The 22,511-nt window shown below is 42.5% G+C and overlaps 1 protein-coding gene across 2 annotated transcripts in view; it reads left to right on the top strand.

Moving 5' to 3' along the window:
* The first annotated feature begins 32 nt into the window (after positions 1–32).
* ELF1 (E74 like ETS transcription factor 1) overlaps positions 33–22,511 on the top strand; it is a 97,631-nt gene continuing 75,152 nt past the window's right edge. The window contains exon 1 of one of the 2 annotated variants that reach the window (XM_058184820.1): positions 33–171. The gene's annotated coding sequence lies outside the window, so the exon portion shown is untranslated. Of the gene's footprint in view, positions 172–20,202; positions 20,330–22,511 lie in introns of those variants that run through there. The other variant, XM_058184821.1, reaches the window with a different exon arrangement.

Below are 22,511 nucleotides of genomic sequence, written 5' to 3'. Positions count from 1 at the left end.
CGGCGCTCGGCGGTGGCGGCGGCGGCGTCTCGGGGCTTTCCAGGCCGGCCTCGCTCGGAGTCCTCGGGCCGGGAGGCGGCGGGCGAGTCGGCGACGGGTGTCCTTCCTGTCGGCCTGCCTCTCTCCTCCGAGAGTCTGCCACCAGCACCCTCGACACAACAGCCCTGCCAGGTAGGCTGGGGCGGACGGGCGGGCGGGGCGGGGGGAAGCGGGAGAGGGGGCGCCGGGAGGGGGGAGGAGAGGGGCTCGGAAGGGGGCCCAGGACTCCTTGGGCGCTTTTGGGGGGGGGCCACAGAGGCCCCAAAGGTCCTTTCTTAAAACCCCCGAAAGACCCCAAATCTCCCCTCTGGGATTCAGGGGGGAGCCTTGATTCCCCCCCCAAAAAAAGAGTGGGGGATCACTTGTATAAAACTCACTAAATTCATCCCATAAATACATTAGAAGGGGTCTTTCTTTCTTTCTTTCTTTCTTTCTTTCTTTCTTTCTTTCTTTCTTTCCCTTTCCTTCCATCTCCCTCCCTCCCTCCTCTTTCCTTCCTTCCTTCTCCTTCCTTCCTTCCATCCTTCATCCCATCATTTCCTTCCTTTTTCCTCCCTCCCCTTCTCTTTCCTTCCTTCCTTCCTTCTTTGCATCTCCCCTCCATTCCTCCCTCCTCTTTCTTTCTCCCTTCCTTTCTCCCACCTTTTCCTCCCTCCCTCCCTCCATAACCTCCCTTCTCTTTCCTTCTTCCATCTCTTTCCTTCCCTCCCTCCCTCCCTCCCTTCTCCTTCCTTCCTTCCTTCCTTCCTTCCTTAACCTCCCTTCTCTTTCCTTCTTCCATCTCTTTCCTTCCCTCCCTCCCTCCCTTCTCCTTCCTTCCTTCCTTCCTTCCTTCCTTAACCTTCCTTCTCTTCCTTCCTTCTCCTTCCTTCCTCCTCCTCCCTTCTCCTTCCTTCCTTCCATAACCTCCCTTCTCTTTCCTTCTTCCATCTCTTTCCTTCCCTCCCTCCCTCCCTCCCTTCTCCTTCCTTCCTTCCTTCCTTCCTTCCTTCCTTCCTTCCTTCCTTCCTTCCTTCCTTCCTTCCTTCCTTCCATAACTTCCCTCCCTTCTCTTTCCTTCTTCCATCTCTTTTCTTCCCTCCCTCCCAAGTCGCCTAAAACTCCCCTCCCTCCTGGGAATTTCAGGCTTTCACTATCCAGGAGGAGGAACTCCCCAGTTTTCCAGCCTTCTCGAGAGCCTCTGTGATTTTGCAATACCGCCTCGGTGATTATTCGATTTTAAAACCCAAAACATTGCAATAAATCCACGCTGGAGCCCCGGAGCCCGACACTTGGTTGCACTTGGGCTGCTTGCACGCACCACCGTTTGCTGTAACCATGGTTTATGGAACAAGCCATCATGGTCTGCTTTACACGTCGTGCCTAAAACCAGTCAAGCCGCATAGCTTTGTGAGTGTCTGATTCAGGCTGCTGGGATCTGACTCATTGCAAGACAAAAGAGTGGTGCAATTGGGAAATAACATTGGGTGGGGAGGGGGGGTTGCCTTTAGAAGTTGGGGTGCCTCTTCCTTACAATCTCTTTTGCTGCTGAAATTTGGGGGTACGGCTTCAACGGCAGATGGTTTAAAAACGGCTTCTTCCACACCGGACACCGATCTGACAACAAATATGCATGCTATTTCTTCTGGTGTAAATTTGATGTAATTTTATCGTGTTTTGTTCCGATGCTTCTTGCTTTGCCAAAAACCAACCTACCAGCCACTCACTCGCTACAAAAATCAGAATTTAGCTCAAGGGGAAAAAGGAGAAAAAAACCCCGTCCCGTCATTAAATTTTATTTTCCCATGGCAGACCGGATGCCTTGTTTGTCTCTCCCTTTAAGGATTCTGGTTTTAGCCAAGAAATTTGTGCTTTTTTTTGTTTTTGTTTTCTTAAGTTGACTTTAACTTACAATCTTTAACTTGACTTTAACTTGAAATGGATTTTCTTCAGTATCTGAAGCAAGACGGCGGTTTGAAGATGCCTTATTCCAGTCAAAACGTGGTTCAGTTCCTCAGTTTATTCATGTACATAGTAAGCTGTCGATAGTCAAAACAGGATAGTTTCTTTTTAAATTTTTTCCTTGCAATAGAAGTTGTTCTGGAAGAAATGCTTAATTCTGTAGTTTAGAGTGACGTGGCAAAGATAGCTCTTAATATAATGACGGCTCGTTTAGTGACTGAAGTTACAATGGCACTGAAAAACAGTGACTTACGACTGTTTTTCACACTTAATGATTATTGTGGTCTCCCCATGGTCATGTGATCAGAATACAGACACTTGGCAACTGGCATGTACTTATGACAGTTGCAGTCTCCTGAGGTCATGTGATCTTCCTCTGGCAAGCCTCCGACAAACAAAGTCAATGGGGAAACCAGATTCATTTAACAGCCGTGTTTTTAAGCGATTCACTTAAAAACTGTGACAAGAAAGGTCGTAAAATGGGTTGAAGCTCACTTAACAACTTGTCTCTTTGAGCAACAGAAATGTTGGGCTCAATTGTGGTCATACGTCCAGGGCTACCTGTAAAATAGCTTGAAATGATCATTTTCATATTGTCATTGCAAGGGTGTCTGGGCATGTTAAGTGAAACACTGAACTCAAAATAACGAAAACGGCTGATTTCTAACATTTGACGGATGCAGTAAAAATGCTAATCATGAGAGAGCATTCAAATAAACAGTGGCACTTACAGATTTTGGGGGAATGTAATGCGTGAGGTTAAATTTACAGATTTTCACTCACACTTATGATGTGAAGTGTTAATGTCACTTCGTGATGCTTTGTTAAAATCACATTTGGAATATTGCATCCAGTTTTGGTTGCCACGATGTAAAAAAGATGTTGAGACTCTAGAAAGAGTGCAGAGAAGAGCAACAAAGATGATTAGGGGACTGGAGGCTAAAACATATGAAGAACGGTTGCAAGAACTGGGTATGTCTAGTTTAATGAAAAGAAGGACTAGGGGAGACATGATAGCTGTGTTCCAATATCTCTGGGGTTGCCACAAAGAAGAGGGAGTCGGGCTGTTCTCCAAAGCACCTGAGGGCAGGACAAGAAGCAACAGGTGGAAACTAATCAAGGAGAGAAGCAACTTAAAACTAAGGAGAAATTTCCTGACAGTTGGAACAATTAATCAGTGGAACTACTTGCCTCCAGAAGTTGTGGATGCTCCAACACTGGAAGTTTTTAAGAAGATGTTGGATAACCATTTGTCTGAGATGGAGTAGGGCAGTGATGGGTAACCTTTTCCAGACCGAGTGCTCGAAGCGCATGGGCACCTGAACCCCCCCAAATGCAATGCTCCCCCCTGTGCATGCATTCCCCCCACATGCGTGTGGGCCCCTCCCGCATGCACCCCTGACCCCCGCCCCCCGCACGCACCCCACCCCTCATGCATGCGCTGCAGAGACCAGAAGGCCAGCTGGCCACGGGAGCTGAACTGGGGCGATGGCTCGCGTGCCATCAGGAAGGTGCTGTGTGCCACCTCTGGCAGGCGTGCTATAGCCATCACGGCGTGAAGGGTTTCCTGTCTGGGCAGGGGGTTGGACTAGAGGACCTCCAAGGTCCCTTCCAGCTCCGTTTTTCTGTATTCTGATTGTCAAAATGAAAGCCAGCCAATTTTGATTAGCATTAATAACAATGGCTAGCCAAAGCTTGGCATACCTCCTAGCTAATCATAAAAAAGTTATATTATTAACCTTTTTTTGTGCAAGACATACAGAGGCAGATAGGATGCAGAATCTCATTCTTCAGATATGAAGGTTTAGTAGATGGCTTTGTTTTCCTCCTCTTTTGATCTTACGTTCATTTCCAGCTCGGTTATTCTGCATTCGGTCTCCCCCCTCATTACACTGTATAATATCTCCACAATGTTATAGTCATACAGGTTTGTAATGGTTGAGCGATATCCCTTCTGCTAACAAAACAGTTGCGTATTGGTTCAGCTCGGTTGCCAAAGAGGCCTAGCCTTTTTTTTTTAATGGTCTCATCCCAAGGTCAACTTTAAAAGATAAATATACTTGCTAATTATATTTTCAAAACAATAAAAATGTACAGTGTGATAAAGGGAAGTGTACTGTCTCACAAAGCTTCACAAACAAACTATGTACTGGTATATGAAAGCCAAAACTGGATGTTAATCCTAGCATTTATTTTATGGCTGAACAAAATGAGAATGGTACTTCTCTTTCTCTCCCTCTCCCTCCCTCCCTCTATCCCTCTCTCTGTCTCTCTTTCTCTCTCTTTTTACTGTATCTATCCATCTCTTTGTCTTCTTTCTTTCTTTCTTTCTTTCTTTCTTTCTTTCTTTCTTTCTTTCTTTCTTTCTCTTTCTACATCATCTACCTACCTACCTACCGTATCTACCAATCCATTCATCCATCCATCCATCCATCCATCCATCCATCCATCCATCCATCCATCCATTTGTCATCTTCCTTCCTTCCTTCCTTCCTTCCTTCCTCTTTCTTTCTTTCTTTCTTTCTTTCTTTCTTTCTTTCTTTCTTTCTTTCTTTCTTTCTTTCTTTCTCTGTCTCTCTCTCTCTCTCCCCCTTCCTATCTATCTATCTATCTATCTATCTATCTATCTATCTATCTATCTATCTATCTATCTATCTATCTATCTATCTTATGGCAGTAGGAAAGCTTATATATACCATGGAAGAAAAAAAAAATCTCTATTCTCCAGAGACTTAATTTTCTAAGATCTGCCCCTATTCTCTACCCAGATGTTAATAAGACTATAAAAGTCCTATTATAATCCTTAGTCCATAATTATATATTTTGTGTCTGAATGACTGCCATCAAGTGGATAACTATATGTATTGAACCATATGGATTTAAATTTAAGTTGGCTTTCACGATTCATAAGCAAATACAAACCGGTTAATTTCCTGATATTTATTGTGAGTTCACGAAGCAGCCTGTGTGCAGTCAGAAAAGTTGATTTGAAACGCCAAGAAAGTGCGCATAATTTAAATACTTGAAATTTTTGAGGGCCTTTTTACGCTAAATAAGCCAGTGTTTAAACTATTGGGATTATGAAATTTTATAAGCTTTCATTTGCATGAAACTAAACAATTCCATTGTTGCAGTAGGTTACCTGTATTGTTTGTTAAATATTAATTTGAATGGGGCAGATGTAGTATTAATTGAGTGTCACGTAACACTGTTTCAGTAATAATATAAATTTGCTAGATTAATTTGAGATTTTTGTCATGCATTTGTAAGACTGCGCCAGGCAAGCCATTCCTTTGGTCTCTTAACCAGATGCATTTAAGAAGCTCTAAACTTCTAGAATATTCACTACTCTTTGCTACAGTTGGCAATTAAGGTATGCTTTATGGGATTGCAGAGATAATAAACAGCTGTAAAGTCAAGTCATTATTAATAGTTTAATGCCCCTGCAGTAATCATTTCGGCTAACTCCCATTTTTATTTTATTTTATTTTATTGCAATTTTTCCAGTCCTTTGGTTAGATGGGATGGCAATCTGTCTCGAATATTGCAAGTGCGGTTTTAACATTATCTCTGTATCCCCTGTGCTTTTTCCCAATTAGTCTGAGCATTGGATGTGCATTTTAATGCAATTTCATTCAGTTACTCAGCGTGACTGCAAGATCTCTTCCCTGACCAGTGATTAGCAACTCTTAACCTTTTGGTGGTTAGTCCTCAACTTAGACGCTCCAAATTTCTGTTGCTAAGCAAGATGGTTGTTAAGTTGAGTTTTGCTCCATTTTACGACTTTCCTTGCCACCGTCGTAACGGGAATCGCTCCAGTTGCGAAGTTAGTAGCCCGGTTGTTAAGCAAATCTGGCTACCTCCATTGACTTCGCTTGTCAGACGGTCGCAAAAGGGGATCACGTGACCCCAGGGACACTGCGACGGTCATAAAGATGGGTCGGTCGCCAAACTTCTGAATTTTGATGGCGTAACCTTGGAGATGCTACCATGGTGTGAAAAGCCGTCCTAAGTCACTTTTTCCGGTGCTATTCTAACTTTGAACGGTCACCGAACGAATTGATGTGTGTCAACATTACCTGTGCAGGTAGCCCTCGACTTAACAATGTTTAGTGACTGTTCAAAGTTACAACTGCACTGAAACAAGATGACTCAATGACTATTTTTCACACTTACGACCTCTTTAGCATGCCCATGATCATGTCAGAGGCTTGGCAATTGGTTCATACTTACGACCGTTGCTGTGTCCTCCTTTTGTGACCTTCGGACAAGCCGAAATCAGTGTGGAGGCCAAATTCACTTAACAGCCACGTTACTAACTTATCAAGTGCAGTGTTTCACTTAATAGCTGTGGCAAGAAAGGTCGGAGAAACTCACTGAGCCAACATTTCACTTAAGGACAGAAATATTGGGCTTAATTGTAGTCATAAGCCGAGGACTACTGTAAGCCCTGAAAGCGCCTGTCTTCGTAGCTCAAGGACCCTGAGTTTTCACATAAGTCAAAAGTATTTATTGTCTGTATGTTTGTTGACATCGTTACAAAGATCTTTAGCTTGTATTTGCTTGTGAATATATTTAGATATATGATAATAAATATTTGGAGTTTTCCTGGTTGGGCTTTTGTTTCTATGAAATGTTTTTCTTTTCTTTTAGCAGAACAGAAATGTAGAGATGCCCTAAGAATCCAAATCTGATGAAAAACGTTAGCACTGAGACATCAGCTAAAGTATAAAGCTAATAAATACCAAAGTCTCGTGAACAGTAGGTTGTATTTCTTCTGCCATAGCAGGTTTCTGTTGGAATGGTAAGGTTTTGATTTAAACCTTGTGATTTAAGGCGCATCTATTCACATTTTGGCAATTGGAACTGGAAAATCTTGAATTATTTCAGATATATGCTTCCCAGTGTCCTTGGGGACTGGAGCGAGTTATAAGTAGACCGATAAATAAACTTTCCTGAAGCTTTTAACCCCTCAATAACAAGCGTTTCCATTGTTGTCGCAACTTTAAAAAAAAATTGTTACCCTATCTCTGAAATATTTGCTAGCGTAGATAGCAATATATCCTAACAGCAAATGCACAATTTGTGGTTATTCGATCGCTGTATGCCGCCCAGAATCGTCTTTTGTGATATGGGTTTATATAAATTGGATTAGTAAATAGCAAATAATAGTTTCTTCATAGCTTTTAATGTTATAAAAATAACATTGAAATACATTTATGGGGTTCTTAAGAGGTGGTGTTGTGGCCCGCCAGCTGCCAGTGGAGTTTGTGGCAGACTCAGACAATGAGGAGGTTGGGGAGGAACTTGGGCCAGTGCTGGAGTCTGGGGAAGGCTCTGCTTCGGACGCAGAGAGAGAGCCAGGGCCGTCCGGAGAGGCAGCTGCCTTCGGAGGCTGAGATGACTGAGGAGGAAGAACAGCTGGGGCCTGTCCCAGATGCACGTATGCGCAGAGCACTTAGGAGAGGAGAACAACGGAGGACAAGGAGTCTACTCGGGAAGCAAAGCAGACGTGGGCGCTGAATGGCCCCTCCCTGGCTGGGGAATAAATAGAAGGAAAGGGGAGTGGTGGTTGTAGGGGACAACCGTTCGTATTTCTGACGATTTTGCTCATTGTGTCTCAGTGCCACAGAGACTGCTTTCCAGAACTTAATTTGCAGTGTTTTTGGCTGGGAGCTCAAGGACTGGCATAGAATTAGTATTTGTATTTGTAATTTTAAATGGGGTTTTATGGTTTATGTATTTTAATTTAGGGGCCAAATTTAATAAGTTTTTTAGCATTGTTTTTATTTGTACTATATCCATGGATTGTTGATTTTCTCTGGCTGTGCACTGCTCTGAGTCCTTCGGGAGAAGGGCGGTATAAAAATATAACAATAACAATAACAATAATAATAATAATAATAATAATAATAATAATAATAATAATAATAATAATAATAATAATTATTGCAAGGAACTGATAAGGTCTATTGCTGCCGTTAACTCCTTGCAAGACTCTTTCCTGGACTTTTCAGTGGGTGAATGCCATTAAGTCACAAGAGGTAAATCAAGAGGGTTTTTTTTTTTGTGACCCGGAGTCTGTTTCTCACTTCTGCTAAGGCTGGTTCAGAACAGGTGATGCCAAGGACTGGCTAGTGACTAATACCTGTACAGCCTTGGGGGAAATTATGAAAGTAATAATCATCGTCTTTCTCCTCTGTTGGAACACGTTACGGTGGTGATTCCTGGAGTTTCCTTTCACCCTGCAGGCTCCCAGATTTAATAACCAGAAGTTTTAAAATTCCTTGTAAGGTTATCTTGATTACCTTAGCGAACCACCACCAATCGAGCCCGAATTTTCTGTCGCTAAGCAAAACTTAGCTTTTGCTCACATTTTATGACCTCTCTTGTCCCGGTGTTAAGTGAATCTGGCTTTCCTGCTGGCTTTGCTCCTCGTCGGAAGTTCGCCAAAGGGGATCATGTGACACACACACCCCGGGACAGTGCAACTGTCATGAGTACATGCCAGTTGCCAAGCCTCTGAATTTTGATTGCGTGATAGTGGGGGGGGGGGGGGAATGCTGCAACTGTCGTAAGTGTGGAAAAACATTTTGTTTTCAGTACCTTTGTAACTTCAAATTGTCACTAAATGAACCGTTGCAAGTGGAGGGCTACCTATAATTAGGAAGGAGATATATATTTTTTTATTTGCATTTATATCCCGCCCTTCTCCGAAGACTCAGGGCGGCTTACACTATGTCAAGCAATAGTCTTCATCCATTTGTATATTATATACAAAGTCAACTTATTGCCCCCAACAATCTGGGTCCTCATTTTACCTACCTTATAAAGGATGGAAGGCTGAGTCAACCTTGGGCCTGGTGGGGCTCGAACCTGCAGTAATTGCAAGCAGCTGCTGTTCATAACAGACTGTCTTAGCAGTCTGAGCCACAGAGAATTGAGATTTTTTTTTTTAAAAAAGCGAAGTTATTTTCTTGCTGCAAACTTTGGGCAGCCAATGATGTTTTATGGCTGATGATAATGGTTGTTGTCAGGCGACCGTTGGAACGCGATGATTTCAACGTCTCTGCGGCCATCCTTCCCTAGCAGGCCTACTGCCATCTTGTATCTCCCAGCGACCGGTGCGCTCTCACAGAGAGAGACTCCTCAGGGTGCCGTCAGCCAAGCAATGTCGACTGGCGGCCCCCAGGGGAAGAGCCTTCTCTGTGGGGGCTCCTACCCTGTGGAACGAGCTTCCCCCTGGACTTCGACAAATACCTGACCTTGGGACCTTTCGCCGCGAACTTAAGACTTATTTGTTTCGTCTTGCTGGACTGGCTTGAATTTTAATTTCAATTTTTAGCTGATTTTATGGGGTTTTAATTTTATATTAACTTTTAGTGTTACTTGTATTTTAATATTAGGTCAAATTTAATAAGTTTTTTAATGTTTGTTTTTAATATTGTATGTATTGCTGTATTTTTATTTTGGTTGTAAACCGCCCTGAGTCCTTCGGGAGAAGGGCGGCATACAAATTAAAATATTATTATTATTATTATTATTATTATTATTATTATTATTATTATTATTATTATTATTATTATTATTATTATTATTATTATTATTACCGCCCTGAGTCCTTCAGGAGAAGGGCGGTATACAAATTAAAATATTATTATTATTATTATTATTATTATTATTATTATTATTATTATTATTATTATTATTATTATTACCTGAGTCCTTCGGAGAAGGGCGGTATACAAATTAAAATATTATTATTATTATTATTATTATTATTATTATTATTATTATTATTATTATTATATATTTTTACAATTTGCCCAGTTTCAAGTTCACGGACGCCGTTTTTCGACAGCTAAAGGTGGTTGGAGGCAAGCTGTCTGAATACAGGCAGTCCCCGAGTTACAATGGTTCATTTAGCGGCCGTCTGAAGTTAAAACAGAACTGGAAAAAAGTGACAGCCAGGGATGAAATGTAAAATTTGGTACTACCAGTTCAGTGGGCGTGGCTTGGTGGTGGAGGTGGGTAATGTGACTGGGTGGGCATGGCCAACTTTTTTTTTTTTACTTTTAAAAGCATTTTTGCTACAACCTCTTTGGCTGAAGAGGTTGTAGAAAAAATGCTTTTAAAAATAATAAAAAAAAACCTCTGATGATCGCACGGCTCAGCTGGGCATGGGCGGGGGGTGGGCAGGGATTTTTGGTACTGGTTCTTCGAACCACCCGCTGCCATCGCTACTGGATCAGGTAATCAGGTCCGAACCGGGAGCATTTCACCCCTGCTTGCGACCCTTTTTCACACTTAATGACCGTTGCAACATCCCCAGGGTCATGTGGTCAAAATTCGGAAGCTTGGCAACCGACTCGTAATTACGACGGTCGCAGTTGTCCCTCTGGGGGGGGGTCACGTGATTCCCCTTTTGCGACCTTCCGGCAAGTGAAGCCGACGGGGAAGCCAGATTCGTTTAAAGACTTATATCTGCAGTGATTCACTTAGCAACAGTGGCAAGAGAGGGCGTAAAATGGAGGCAGAGCTCACTTAACGAACTGTCTCGCTTAGCGACAGAAACGTTGGGCTCAGTTGCGGTCGTAAGTCGAGGAGAGCCTGTTCATCAATGGCACGTTAAACCTAGGTTAAGCAAAACTGGTAGTAGAATTGCTTAGCCATCGTTGCAGAAACCATCAAACGAAACCAAATTCACACAGGCAGTCCGCAACTTAACAACAGTTTGTTTCGTGACCGTTTTCAAAGCTACAACGGCGCTGAAAAAAAATGAGTTGGGACGGTCTTTCACATTTAACGACCGTTTGCAGCATCCCCTGCGGTCACGTGATTAAAAATTCAGGCATTAGGCAACCGACTCGCATTTATGACGGTTGAGTCTGCCAAGTGTCTTGATTTTGCCACGGATACGAGTCAGTTCCCAGGCGTCTGGATTTGGATCACGTGACTAGGTGAGATGCTGCCAGCGGTCGTAAGTGTGAAAAACGGTCTTAAATCACTTTTCCCCCCACTTTTTTTTTCGCTAAATGAACTGTTATGATTGGGGGACTATCTGTATGCTGAGAGCTTCTGCGCCAGAGACAAATTCCTTGGGTTACTAGTCACACTTGGCCAATAAAATACCCTATTTTTCAGAGTATAAGACACACCTTAGTTTTTGGGGAGGGAAATAAGAAAAAAGCTGATTGGCAGGTGGATCCGCCACCCGGAATACCCCCAATCAGCTGTTTCCAGAGGTGAATTTTAGCAACAGGTTCCTTGGTTGTGAGCTCAGTGCCTTGTTGTTTTTTCCTGCCTCTGAAAGCCTCCAAAACAGAACTTCAGAAAAAAAGACTCTGAAGCTCTGTTCGGGGGCTTTTTTTCTGAAGCCCCTCAAATATTGGAAGACTGCTATCATGTCCCCCCTAATCCTTCTTTTCTCTAGACGAGCCAAACCCAGATCCCCCAACTGTTCTTCATATGTTTCAGTCCCCAGGCCCTTATTCATCATTTAGTTGTTCTTCTTTGCACTTTTTCCAAAGTCTCAAATTTTTTTGTAATGTGACCAAAATCGGAGGCAGTATTCCAAATGTATACCATTATGAAAAAAAACCTTTTGTTCAGCAAGTCGGATAAGTATTTTTTGCACGTCACTCTTTTATAAACAAGGGTAGTGGTGAAATGCATCTGGTTCTATCCAACTCGGGCAAACCGGTAGCACCGGTGCCAGGAGGCCCCGCCCATTCATCTGTTTCTGACCCTCTGCGCATGTGCAGAAGGCCCTGCGCATACGTAGAGGAGGGGTGTGCGCTCACATTCACGAACCTGTAGCGGAGGTAAGTGGATTTCACCAGTGAACAAGGGTATTAATGCACCCCTTTTTATTTTGGCATTTTAGAATAGAATAGAATAGAATAGAACAGAACAGAACAGAACAGAACAGAATTTTTTTATTGGCCAAGTGTGATTGGACACACAAGGAATTTGCCTTGGTGCATATGCTCTCAGTGTACCTAAAATAAAAGATACGTCAAGAATCATAAGGTACAACACTTAATGATAGTCATAGGGTACAAATAAGCCAACAGAAAACAATCAATATCAATATAAATCGTAAGGATACAAGCAACAAATTTACAGTCATAAGTGGGAGGAGATGGGTGGTGGGAATGATGAAAAGATTAATAGTAGTGCAGATTTTTTATTTTTTTAATTTATTTTTTATTTTGTCACACAGTATATATAAGCATAAGCATGAAATAATTATACAGTATATAAGCATATATATAAGCATAAGTATGTAATAACTAAATTAATTGGATATAACGAAAGGAAACAATAGGACAGGAACGGTAGGCATGCTTGTGCTCTTATGCACGTCCCTTATAGTCCTCTTAGAAATGGGGTGAGGTCAATAGTAGACAGTTTTTGGTTGAAGCTTTTGGGATATTTAGTAAATAGTTTGACAGTGTTGAGGGAATTACTTGTTTAGCAGAGTGATGGCCTTCGGGAAAAAACTGTTCTTGTGTCTTCTTGTTCTGGTGTGCAGTGCTCTATAGCGTCGTTTTGAGGGTAGGAGTTCAAACAGTTTATGTCCAGGATGCGAAGGGTCTGTAAATATATCACAGTCCTCTTTTGGACTCGTGCAGTATACAGGTCCTCAATGGAAGGCAAATTGGTAACAATTGTTTTTTCTACAGTTCTAATTATCTTCTGAAGTCTTTGTCTGTCTTGTTGGGTTGCAGAACCAAACCAGTCAGTTATAGAGGTGCAGATGACAGACTCCATCATTCCTCTGTAGAATTGGATCAGCAGCTCCTTGGGCAGTTTGAGCTTACTGAGTTGGCGCAGAAAGAACATTCTTTGTTGTGCTTTTTTGATGTCGTTTTTGATGTCAGCTGTCCATTTTAGATCTTGCGATATGGTAGAACCCAGAAATGTGAAGGTCTCTACTGTAGATACTGTTTTGTCTAGTATTTGACAGAATTTGATTGGCAGAAAGGAAGGCTATTATCTTTGGATCAGGTTTCATAAAAATAAATGAAAATTTCAGGCTAGCCAGTATTGTGATGAAGGCATCTGCTAGCTCGGACTATTATTTTTTTTTCAATAGCACAGTGAAAAATGAAAAATGACAGTGAAAAATGACTAGCCTTATAGAATGCAGAATACCAGAGTTCGAAGGGACCTTTGAGGTCTTCTAGTCCAATTCCCTGCTGCCTAGGAGACCCTACATCATTTCAGACAAATGGCTGTCCAGTCTCTTCTTGAAAATCTCCAGTGATGAAGCACCCACAACTTCTGGAGCCGAGCTGTTCCGCCGGTTAATTGTTCTAACTATCAGGAAATGTCTTCATAGTTTCAAGGTTGTCTTGCTACCGTTGTTAGCCAATAGACTGCCGATCTTCCCACCACGGATTCAGGGTGTTGAATTTCATACCAACATGCAGGCCCCTGAAGAGGTGCGAAGGGAAACCCCTTGCGCTTACCTTGAACCTTAATAAATATCCTTAATATCCTGTAATTGCTCTTTGAATCATGCATTCAGGAAGGTCAGGACCAAGTCCCACAGCGGGAAACTTTCGCTCCCTGTAATTTTGGCTGCCACTTCTGCTGTTAACCTTCGGAGAAGTCTGGTAGTTCATTATTATCTCCCAATATTTATGTTAGGAAATGCGTTTCCCAAATCTCCTTTCTCTAAGGGAATGTACGGGAAACTTTCGTAATTGTTCCATCAACCTTGGCCCAGAGAAGATCCTGCGCACAGGGCCGTGTGGAAATGATGGTAGCATTGGTGGTGGTGATTTCTATCGGTCTTGTCTCCCAACTGATCAAAGGGACATTATCCCTCCCTCCCTCCCTCCCTCTCTCTCTTTCCTTCCTTCCTCCCTCCCTCCCTCCCTCTTTCTTTCTTTCTTTGATTTTCTTTCTTTCTTTGATTTTCTTTCTTTCTTTGATTTTCTTTCTTTCTTTCTATCTTCTTTCTTTTGTCTTTCTTTCTTTCTTTGATTTTCTTCCTTCCTTCCTTCCTTCCTTACTCCACCTACCTTCCTTCCTTTCTTCCTTCCTTCCTTCCTTCCTTCCTTCCTTCCTTCCTTCTTTCTTTCTTTCTTTCTTTCTTTCTTTCTTTCTTTCTTTCTTTCTCTTTCTTTCCTTTGTTCCTTCTTTCCATTCTTCCTCTTTCTTTCTTTCTTTCTTTCTTTGATTTTCTTCTTCTTCTTTCCTTCCTTCTTCCTTCCTTTCTTCCTTCCTTCTTTCCTTCCTTCCTTCCTTCCTTTCTCTTTCTTTCTTCCTTTCTTTCTTTCTTTCTTTCTTTCTTTCTTTCTTTCTTCTTTCTTTCTTTCTTTCTTTCTTTCTCTCTTTTTTCTTTCTTTCCTTCCTTCCTTCCTTCCTTCCTTCCTTCCTTCCTTCCTTCCTTCCTTCCTCCCTCCTCTTCATTCCTTCCCTTCCTTCCTCCCTCTTTCCATCCCTCCCCCCCTCTCTCTCCTTCACTTAACAACCGTGTGACTAATGACTGCAGTGATTTGCTTAACAACCATGGCGAGAAAGGCGCAAAATGGGGCAAGACTTGAAAAGCGTCTTGCTTAGCGACAGAAATTTTGGGTTCCACTGTACTTGTTAAATTGAGGATATACCCAGTGATGAAAGGTACAGAAAATGAAGAGAGAAAAAAAGTCGGCAAACAGCTGGAGACCAAACACTGTTTTTGCTCAGGCTGTTTAGAATTATCTGCTAACCCTGCACCGTTCATCTTTTTAAATCGGGGGAAAAAAATCTTTAAAAATGATGCATTCTGACTTCCTATGAAGTCCTGGGCTTCCACGATGAGATTACTTTCATTTTTAACTAGCCTGCTCAAGAGGCATTGAATTTAAAAGATTCCCCTCCCATATTTGTTTTTATACGCTCATCAAAAAAAACCACAACTAATAATACTTGCGCATTTTCTTTCTGGTTGTTCAGATACTGTCAGAACCCGAGGAGAATAAATTGGACGTTTTCATTTAAATATAAAACGCTTAGAATATCGTTCAGAAATAATTGATGTGCCAAATGCAGAGGAAATATAACATCAACTTGTACTCGTAAAAAATATCCCAAGGCAAGAGACAGGCAGCCTTATATTTTCCAAATATTTAGCCTATAATTCTCACAATTGGTCCTTATCTTGTTGGCTCCCAGGGCTAGGCGAAGGGGAGAATAGAAGGGTTCTCATTCGTTATATTTATATTGCAAAATTAATTGTATTGATCTGGTCGTCACCGACTTATATTTCTCAGCTAGTCAAGATAGGTAGTCTGCAAATAATGACCAAAATTGACTCCAAATTTTCTGTTGCTGAGTGAGACCTTGGTTAAGGGAGTTTCGCCCCATTTTACGATCCTTTCTTGCCACAGTCGATAAGTGAATTACTACAGGTGTTAAATTAGTAACATGGTTGTTAAGTGAATCTGGCTTCCCCATTGGCTTTGCTTGTCGGAAGGTCGCAAATGGGGATCAGATGACCCCGGGACACTGCGGCCGTCATAAATACGAGTCAGTTGCCAAATATCTGAACTAAGATGGTGTTGCCAAGTTTGGGTAAAGAAAACAAGCAAGGTCAGAGAGCACCCAGGACCCCACATTATTCCTCCTCCTCCTCCTCCTCCTCCTCCTCCTCCTCCTCCTCCTCCTCCTCCTCCTCCTCCTCCTCCTCCTCCTCCTCCTCCTCCTCCTCCTCCTCCTCCTCCTCCTCCTCCTCCTCTTTGCAAACCGCATTCCCTTCTAGCAGTGATGATGTTACCTAGTTGGGTCATGAAATGTCTGCAAGAAAACAAGCAACCTGAGAGAGCATCCAGGACCTCACATTCCTTCTCCTCCTCCTCCTCCTCCTCCTCCTCCTCCTCCTCCTCCTCCTCCTCCTCCCCCAAACACCACTCCTTCCAGCCCTGATGATGTTACCTAGTTGGGTCATGAAAGGCCTGCAAGAAAACAAGCAACCTGAGAGAGCATCCAGGACCTCACATTCCTCCTCCTCCTCCTCCTCCTCCTCCTCCTCCTCCTCCTCCTCCTCCTCCCCCCAAACACCACTCCCTTCCAGCCCTGATGATGTTACCTAGTTGGGTCATGAAAGGCCTGCAAGAAAACAAGCAACCTGAGAGAGCATCCAGGACCTCACATTCCTCCTCTTCCTCCTCCTCCTCCTCCTCCTCCTCCTCCCCCCAAACACCACTCCCTTCCAGCCCTGATGATGTTACCTAGTTGGGTCATGAAAGGCCTGCAAGAAAACTAGCAAGCTCAGAGAGCACCCAGGACACCACATTCTTCTCTCTTCCACCACCACCTCCTCCTCCTCCTCCTCACAAACACCACCCCCTTCCAGCACTGATGACGTTACCTAGTTGGGTCATAAGACACCTGTAAGAAAACAAGCAAGCTCAGAGAGCACTCAGGACCGCTGATATCGACCAGAGAAGCCTGACATCGGCTTGGTTGCATCTCAGCTTTCCTATTTCACACACCTGACATGACACACCTATTTGTGACACACCTATTTATCTGCGCAGGACTGGCCTAGGATTTTAATTTTAATTTTTGAATTTAGCTTTTAAATGGGGTTTTTATTATTTTAATTATAATTTTAAATTTGGCCTAATTCAATACGTTTTTTTAAATACTGTTTTTACCGTGTATTTATTCTTGTGTTTTTATCAGGCTGTAAACCGCCCTGAGTCCTTCGGGAGATGGGGCGGTATAAAAATTTGATTAAATAAATAAATAAATAAATAATAAATATTTCGTAGGGAAAAGATGGTCAGAATGAAACAAAAAATATGATCTGTGCACAACAGTGTCTCTGGGCTCCGTGTTGCCTACTAGAGTTCGGATCCACGTGGGAGGCCTGCTGTTTTATAGAAAGACTTGGGCGTAGCCCATCACGAACTGAGAGATCAGACAAATAGCTCTAGTCCTCCTTCCAATGACATACCTGCAAGACAGGTATGATAACGTTAACCCCTATATTGTTTGGCCGTGCTTTTCAGGGGTTTGGGGGGGTTATGGCTCAGAAGGTTTTCAAAACCGGCCAAACTGGTTTAATTGAATCCACACGCCCCCAAAGAGTTCGGGAGTTCAATTTCCAATTCTTTGAAATATGCATGTGTGTGTGTGTATGTATGATGTATATACATGTGATGTATGTATGTATATATATTTGTTTTCTGAGGTTTTCACGAGTGTTTGTTTGTAGGTCTTTGGTTGTTCGGGTTTTCTCCTGTGTAAAATTAGAAGTGTCTTGGTGACGTTTCGACGAAGTCTCATTCGTCATCTTCAGGCTTCAGCTTCGTGCTTCGTGCATTTGCTCCCAGAAGCACGAAGCAATTGCTCCCAGAAGCACGAAGCTGAAGCCTGAAGATGACAAATGAGACTTTGTCGAAACGTCGCCAAGACACTTCCAATTTTGCGCGGGAGAAAACCCGAATAACCAAAGACCTACATACAAACACCCGCGAAAACCTCAGAAAACATACACACACACAAAAGCACCTTATATTTACCAGTATATTTATATTTTTTACGTTCATATTTATATTCATCTCTGATCATATTCCGGCAATGGGTGGATTTAGGAAAGAAAGGACAGTTGAAGCTGTTACAAAGGGTGCGACCGAGGGCTTTTTTCCAAGCGAAATTCTTGCACTTGTGTCATTTTTGTTGTCATTGTTGATCCACTAAAAATTCTTCCCTTTTTTTTTTTTTTTTGCCATTAACCTTGATAGCTAAAGCACCCTAGCAACCGGGAGGCCAAACTGCAGACCAAGGAAAGTTTATCGTATGCCCATTAAACCACCTGGATTTGTCTGCCTATCTTCCATGTGGATTTACGGTTAGGACTGGCCATGAAATTAGGGATTAATCCTTATCCCAAAATTGTAGCACAGGCATCAGTAACGGGTGGTTCTCTATTCCTAGCAGATCTCAAGGTAAGGAAGCCTGGACATTTGAATTTTGGAAAAGTATGGGAGGAAACATTTTTCCGATTTCTGCTGTAAAGTTTTTTTTTTAAAGTTTAAAAGTTACTTCTATGTCTTTCGTATATGTATTTCGTACATATACGAATGACTTTGCTTATTGAAATCAGAAGACCGTGGAAGTACAGAGGGCGGTGTTGGAGTGCGCGTGCCAGAAATCGGAAGAGCTGCCACCTGCCGCGCATGCACGTACCAGGGACATGACCTTCTGGTTCCTGGCGCGCACGCTCACCCGAAGACCAGCTGACCGGTGCGCCGGAACCCGGAAGAGCAACAGGCGACAGCTTGCCTGCCCGGGGAGATGGCTCTGCGTGCGACTTCTGGCACATGTGCCGTAGGTTCGCCAGCACGGGCATGGGGTATATATTAAGGAAAGTGCCTCTTCTTTGAAATCGAGCAAAATATTTTCTTGAAAAAAATGATCATACCCTTCCCTTCCCCTTTTTTCCCCTTTTTCTTTTCCTTCCCTTCCTTTTCCCCTTCCCCCTTCCCCTTTTCCCTCTCCTCTCCTCTTCTCCCCCTCCCCTCTCTCTTTTCCGTTCCTTTCCTTTCCTTTCCTTTCCTTTCTTTTCCTTTCCTTTCTTTTCTCCATTTCTTTCCTTCCCTTCCCTTCCCTTTCTCCATTCCTTTCTCCTTTCCTTCCCCTTCCCCTCCCTTCACTTCCCATGGATTTCCCTTCCCCCTTTCCTTTCCTTTCCTTTCCTTTCCTTTCCTTTCCTTTCCTTTCCTTTCCTTTCCTTTCCTTTCCTTTCCTTTCCTTTCTTTTCCTTTCCTTCCTTCCTTCCTTTCTCCATTCCTTTCTCCTTTCCTTCCTTCCTTCCTTCCTCCCTTCACTTCCCATGGATTTCCTTCCCTTCCTTCCCTTCCTTCCTCCCCTCCCCTCCTCCTTTTCCCCTTCCCTTTCCTCTTCCCTCCCCTATCTTCCTTCCCCTTGTCTAGGCAGGGTTGCCCTTCCCTTTTCATTCCCTCCAGGTTTAGGCTCCTATTTTCCGTGAGTTCGCCTTGTGGCAACGGAACCCCTGGCGCTTCCTTCCTTGATGCCAGGCAAGGAGGGTTCTTGACGCTATCCAACACCTGCACCTTTATCGGCAGGTTCAGGCAGTGGCGGCCCCTGCGTCGGAAACTCCCACTCAGGTGGGCCAGCAGAAGCCCAGGCCTCCCTTGCCAGCCTGCTTTTGTTTTATATTTCGGAGCCACTTCTGGTGTGTACTGTCAGTTGTGGGTTTCCTGAGGACACGCCTTGTTGCCGCGGCTGGCTGATTCTGGAACAAGGCGCCGGGACTCCCTGCCTTTAGCAGGCCGGATCCACTTCTGCCCCGACTTAGCAGCTCCTTTTCAACGTTTCTAGTCCTCAGTATGGCAATAACCTCCTGACTTCCCTTCCGGAAGTTTCTTTCCCCCACCCCACCCCCTCCCCTTCCTTTCTTGAAGTCTCACTTCTCAAAATAATATTTCCAAAGGGCAACTGACTCGCAACTGGGGAATATCTGCCTTACTTGCTTGCGTCTTAGTTCCAAAAAAAGAAGGGCACAAGGAAAGAGAAATTTCTTTATTAAAAATAACAAACAAACCCACAATCTTCTTTTTACAAAAACAGGAGAGAAATAAGAACCATTCCCAACACACTCTTTCCTGCAAAGTCCAGCATGGGTGTAAGAACTACAAAGCCCATCCCACCCCTCCCAAAAATGCCCCCTCCCAACTCCCCGTGATTTCGTTTAATCGGAGCCAATCCTTATTCCGATTCATTTCCAACCCCGTTTTGAAAATTAAAAAACACAGTTAAACTGGTTTGGAGCACGCAGGGGTTGCCGATTGATCATTAACTTTTCTAAACGTCGGGGTTGCTCCGTTTATTTGAGCCAGGCGAGCCGTGCAAGGGATCTGAAAAAAATAAAAATAAAATAAAAATGCGGCCCCATCACGGTCTTCCTGGCTTTATTTTTTATTTATTTTTGGTCCACTTGTCGAGTGTGGAAAAACGCCTTGTGCCTTCCACTTCTTGTTCGGCAGTTGTCCCGGCCTTTGCTCCTTGCTAGCTAAGGTGTGGCTGTCTGATTAAATGAAGCTACTTCTGCCTTTTTCCCCTCTTACCTGGAAAATTTGCATGTTTGACCTGGCGGAGTAATTGGGCTGGCAGCAACCTGGGCGTGCCCAAAGACTTAGTTTCATGTATGACTCACAAGCTGCAACACACAAGCACCCACTTCCCCAATCCGCAGAAGCCATTTTAAACTGCACACACACACATATACACACACACACACACACACATATATACACACCATTGCTTGGTTTTGTAGGTACCGTCTTAAACTTTTGGGGATCCCCATCAAGCCACGTCGAGCAAGGTAATTTCAATTTCATGACTCGATTTAAGTGAAATTTCTAGAACTTTTGCAGATGGATTCTGGGGTGGGAGGGGGATTATTTCTACGCCGAGTTTTTATTTTTATTTTTTTTAAAAAACACACAGACACACACACCCAGGTGTGGTGTTTTTTTTTTGGCGTCCCAGACTTAGTTGCATTTTAAGAAAGTGATAGAACAGAGAACGTTTTCTGGAGGGTGCTTCCATTTTTCTTTTTAAAATTTTCTTTTGCCCTAAACATTTTGCTTAGAGAGTTGTCGAGAGAGAAAAATTAAAAAAGGAAAAAAGTTAGCTGAGTTAATTTCGTGTTTTGTTTTGTTTTTTAAAAAAGATGAAAACAGGTTTTGGAAGCTCGTCAGTTTAACTAATCACCGGTATAACTAAAACATATATGTGTATTATTAGGCTTTTTGAATGAGAAGAAGGAAACAGATCACAGTGTAATAAAGTCAGCGCTATGAAATACAAATATTTTATGCATTTTAGGCATAAGCTTTATCTTTCTCAACGGGATATAAAGCATATTCCTTGCTTGTCTCAGTTGCAAAGACGGGTTTGTTAAAAAAAAACAACTTCTGCTGGCCCATTGGTAAAAAAATATTTGGATTATTTATTTGAGAACGTGCGTCTTTCTACCAAACATGTTTGCTGTAATTCCTTGTTGTTCGTTGTGGCTGACTTACTCCGTATGGCTGTTGTTGCTTAATACCAGCTATGACAATTGCTAGGAGTTGACTTGGAGAGGTTTCGCGGAGGTCCTTGCCAAAAGTTTGAGCTGTGACTTCACTTGTCAAATGCTACGTGAAGGGCCCTGTTTTCGTGGGGGGGAAGATGGAGGAAGAGAAGGGACTTGAAATATCTATTTGTCTTGTGATTTCAACTTGCCCCTCCCCAAAATATTTCCTAAATCAGCTTTCACCCACTTGGTCCCCTTCAGATCAAAGATTGCACCCTACATTGTTATTAACCTAGTAATTTTTCATGCTGCCTTGAGATGGGATGGGATCTCGTAATACATTATATTCGAAGGATGCTAGTTTTGAGGAAGATCGTGATACAAGGATCGTCGATGTCTTGTTAATTTGTGCAAGATTGGATATTCCTTGAACTTTGAGAAAGATTGGCCATTAATTTAATTGTCTCATGAAAAACAAAACATACTCAACTTTTAAGAACTGTGTTGGTTTCCCCAGAATTGAGGTCATGCTGCCAAGGAATAGCTGGCAAGTAATACTGTCGGCATCTGTGTTAAAAAAAAGTACATTGGCCTTGCTCACTGTACTATTAGAGCTATTTACAATTAATATCCCATTCTAAATGGAGTGTATTTCTCGGCCTTAGATAATGCTGTTGAATTGTGGGTTTAACAAACAAAAAAAAGTTTTTCAGCAGCTTTTTAAAAAAATACTTTAAGCAGCAGTGTCTCCTAGATTTTGGAGTTTGGATGGACAATTATAGAAACTTTCCTATTTAGTTTTTAAATATTGAAATATTGAAGTCCTCATTCCATTCAGGACTGGAAAATATATTTATTAACTGGATTTACAAGCTGGCTAGTTTAACAGCAGATTTATCAATAAGGAATCTGTTTTGAAAGTGATTAGATTTTATAAATAATTCAGGAGAGTAGGTGCAGTCGAGCCTGGTGGAGGACAAAGGCTGTTGGGGCATGTCAAAAGTATTTTGTTTTGCATTCCTGCTGCTTAATGATGAATTGAATGGCTCTGCAATTGTTTCCTTCTGCTCCTGAGGTCAATGAATGGAAGCCAGATCTGATCCTGGCACCGAATACGTTTAATTCTTGTCCCGTGGTATCTTTTATCTTGTTATCAAAAATTTGGGAATTTGGAAAATTTAATAGATACCATCCTGATCACCTGTATGACAATTCAGAGTTTATTCAATTTAGGGCAGAGTGACTTTCATTTTGAGTAAGTTGTAATCTGATTTAGTCCCTGCATTTCTTTCACTATGAATTAGTCATTTTTATAATTAACAAGGTAATTGCTGACAATAAAAGGCTTTAATTCTGAACTGTCGAAAATGTGTAGTAGAAATAGAAAACGAAATTGCCCTATTTCTTGGCCCTAGGACACAACAACCCAGATTCTTTCTGCTTTTTGAGATAAGACCTTTTTTAAAAAAAAAATTATCTATAAAAC

Source organism: Ahaetulla prasina, chromosome 5 (assembly GCF_028640845.1).
Source record: "Ahaetulla prasina isolate Xishuangbanna chromosome 5, ASM2864084v1, whole genome shotgun sequence".
Taxonomy (NCBI): domain Eukaryota; kingdom Metazoa; phylum Chordata; class Lepidosauria; order Squamata; family Colubridae; genus Ahaetulla; species Ahaetulla prasina.
This window is presented reverse-complemented; position numbering and strand designations above follow the sequence as displayed.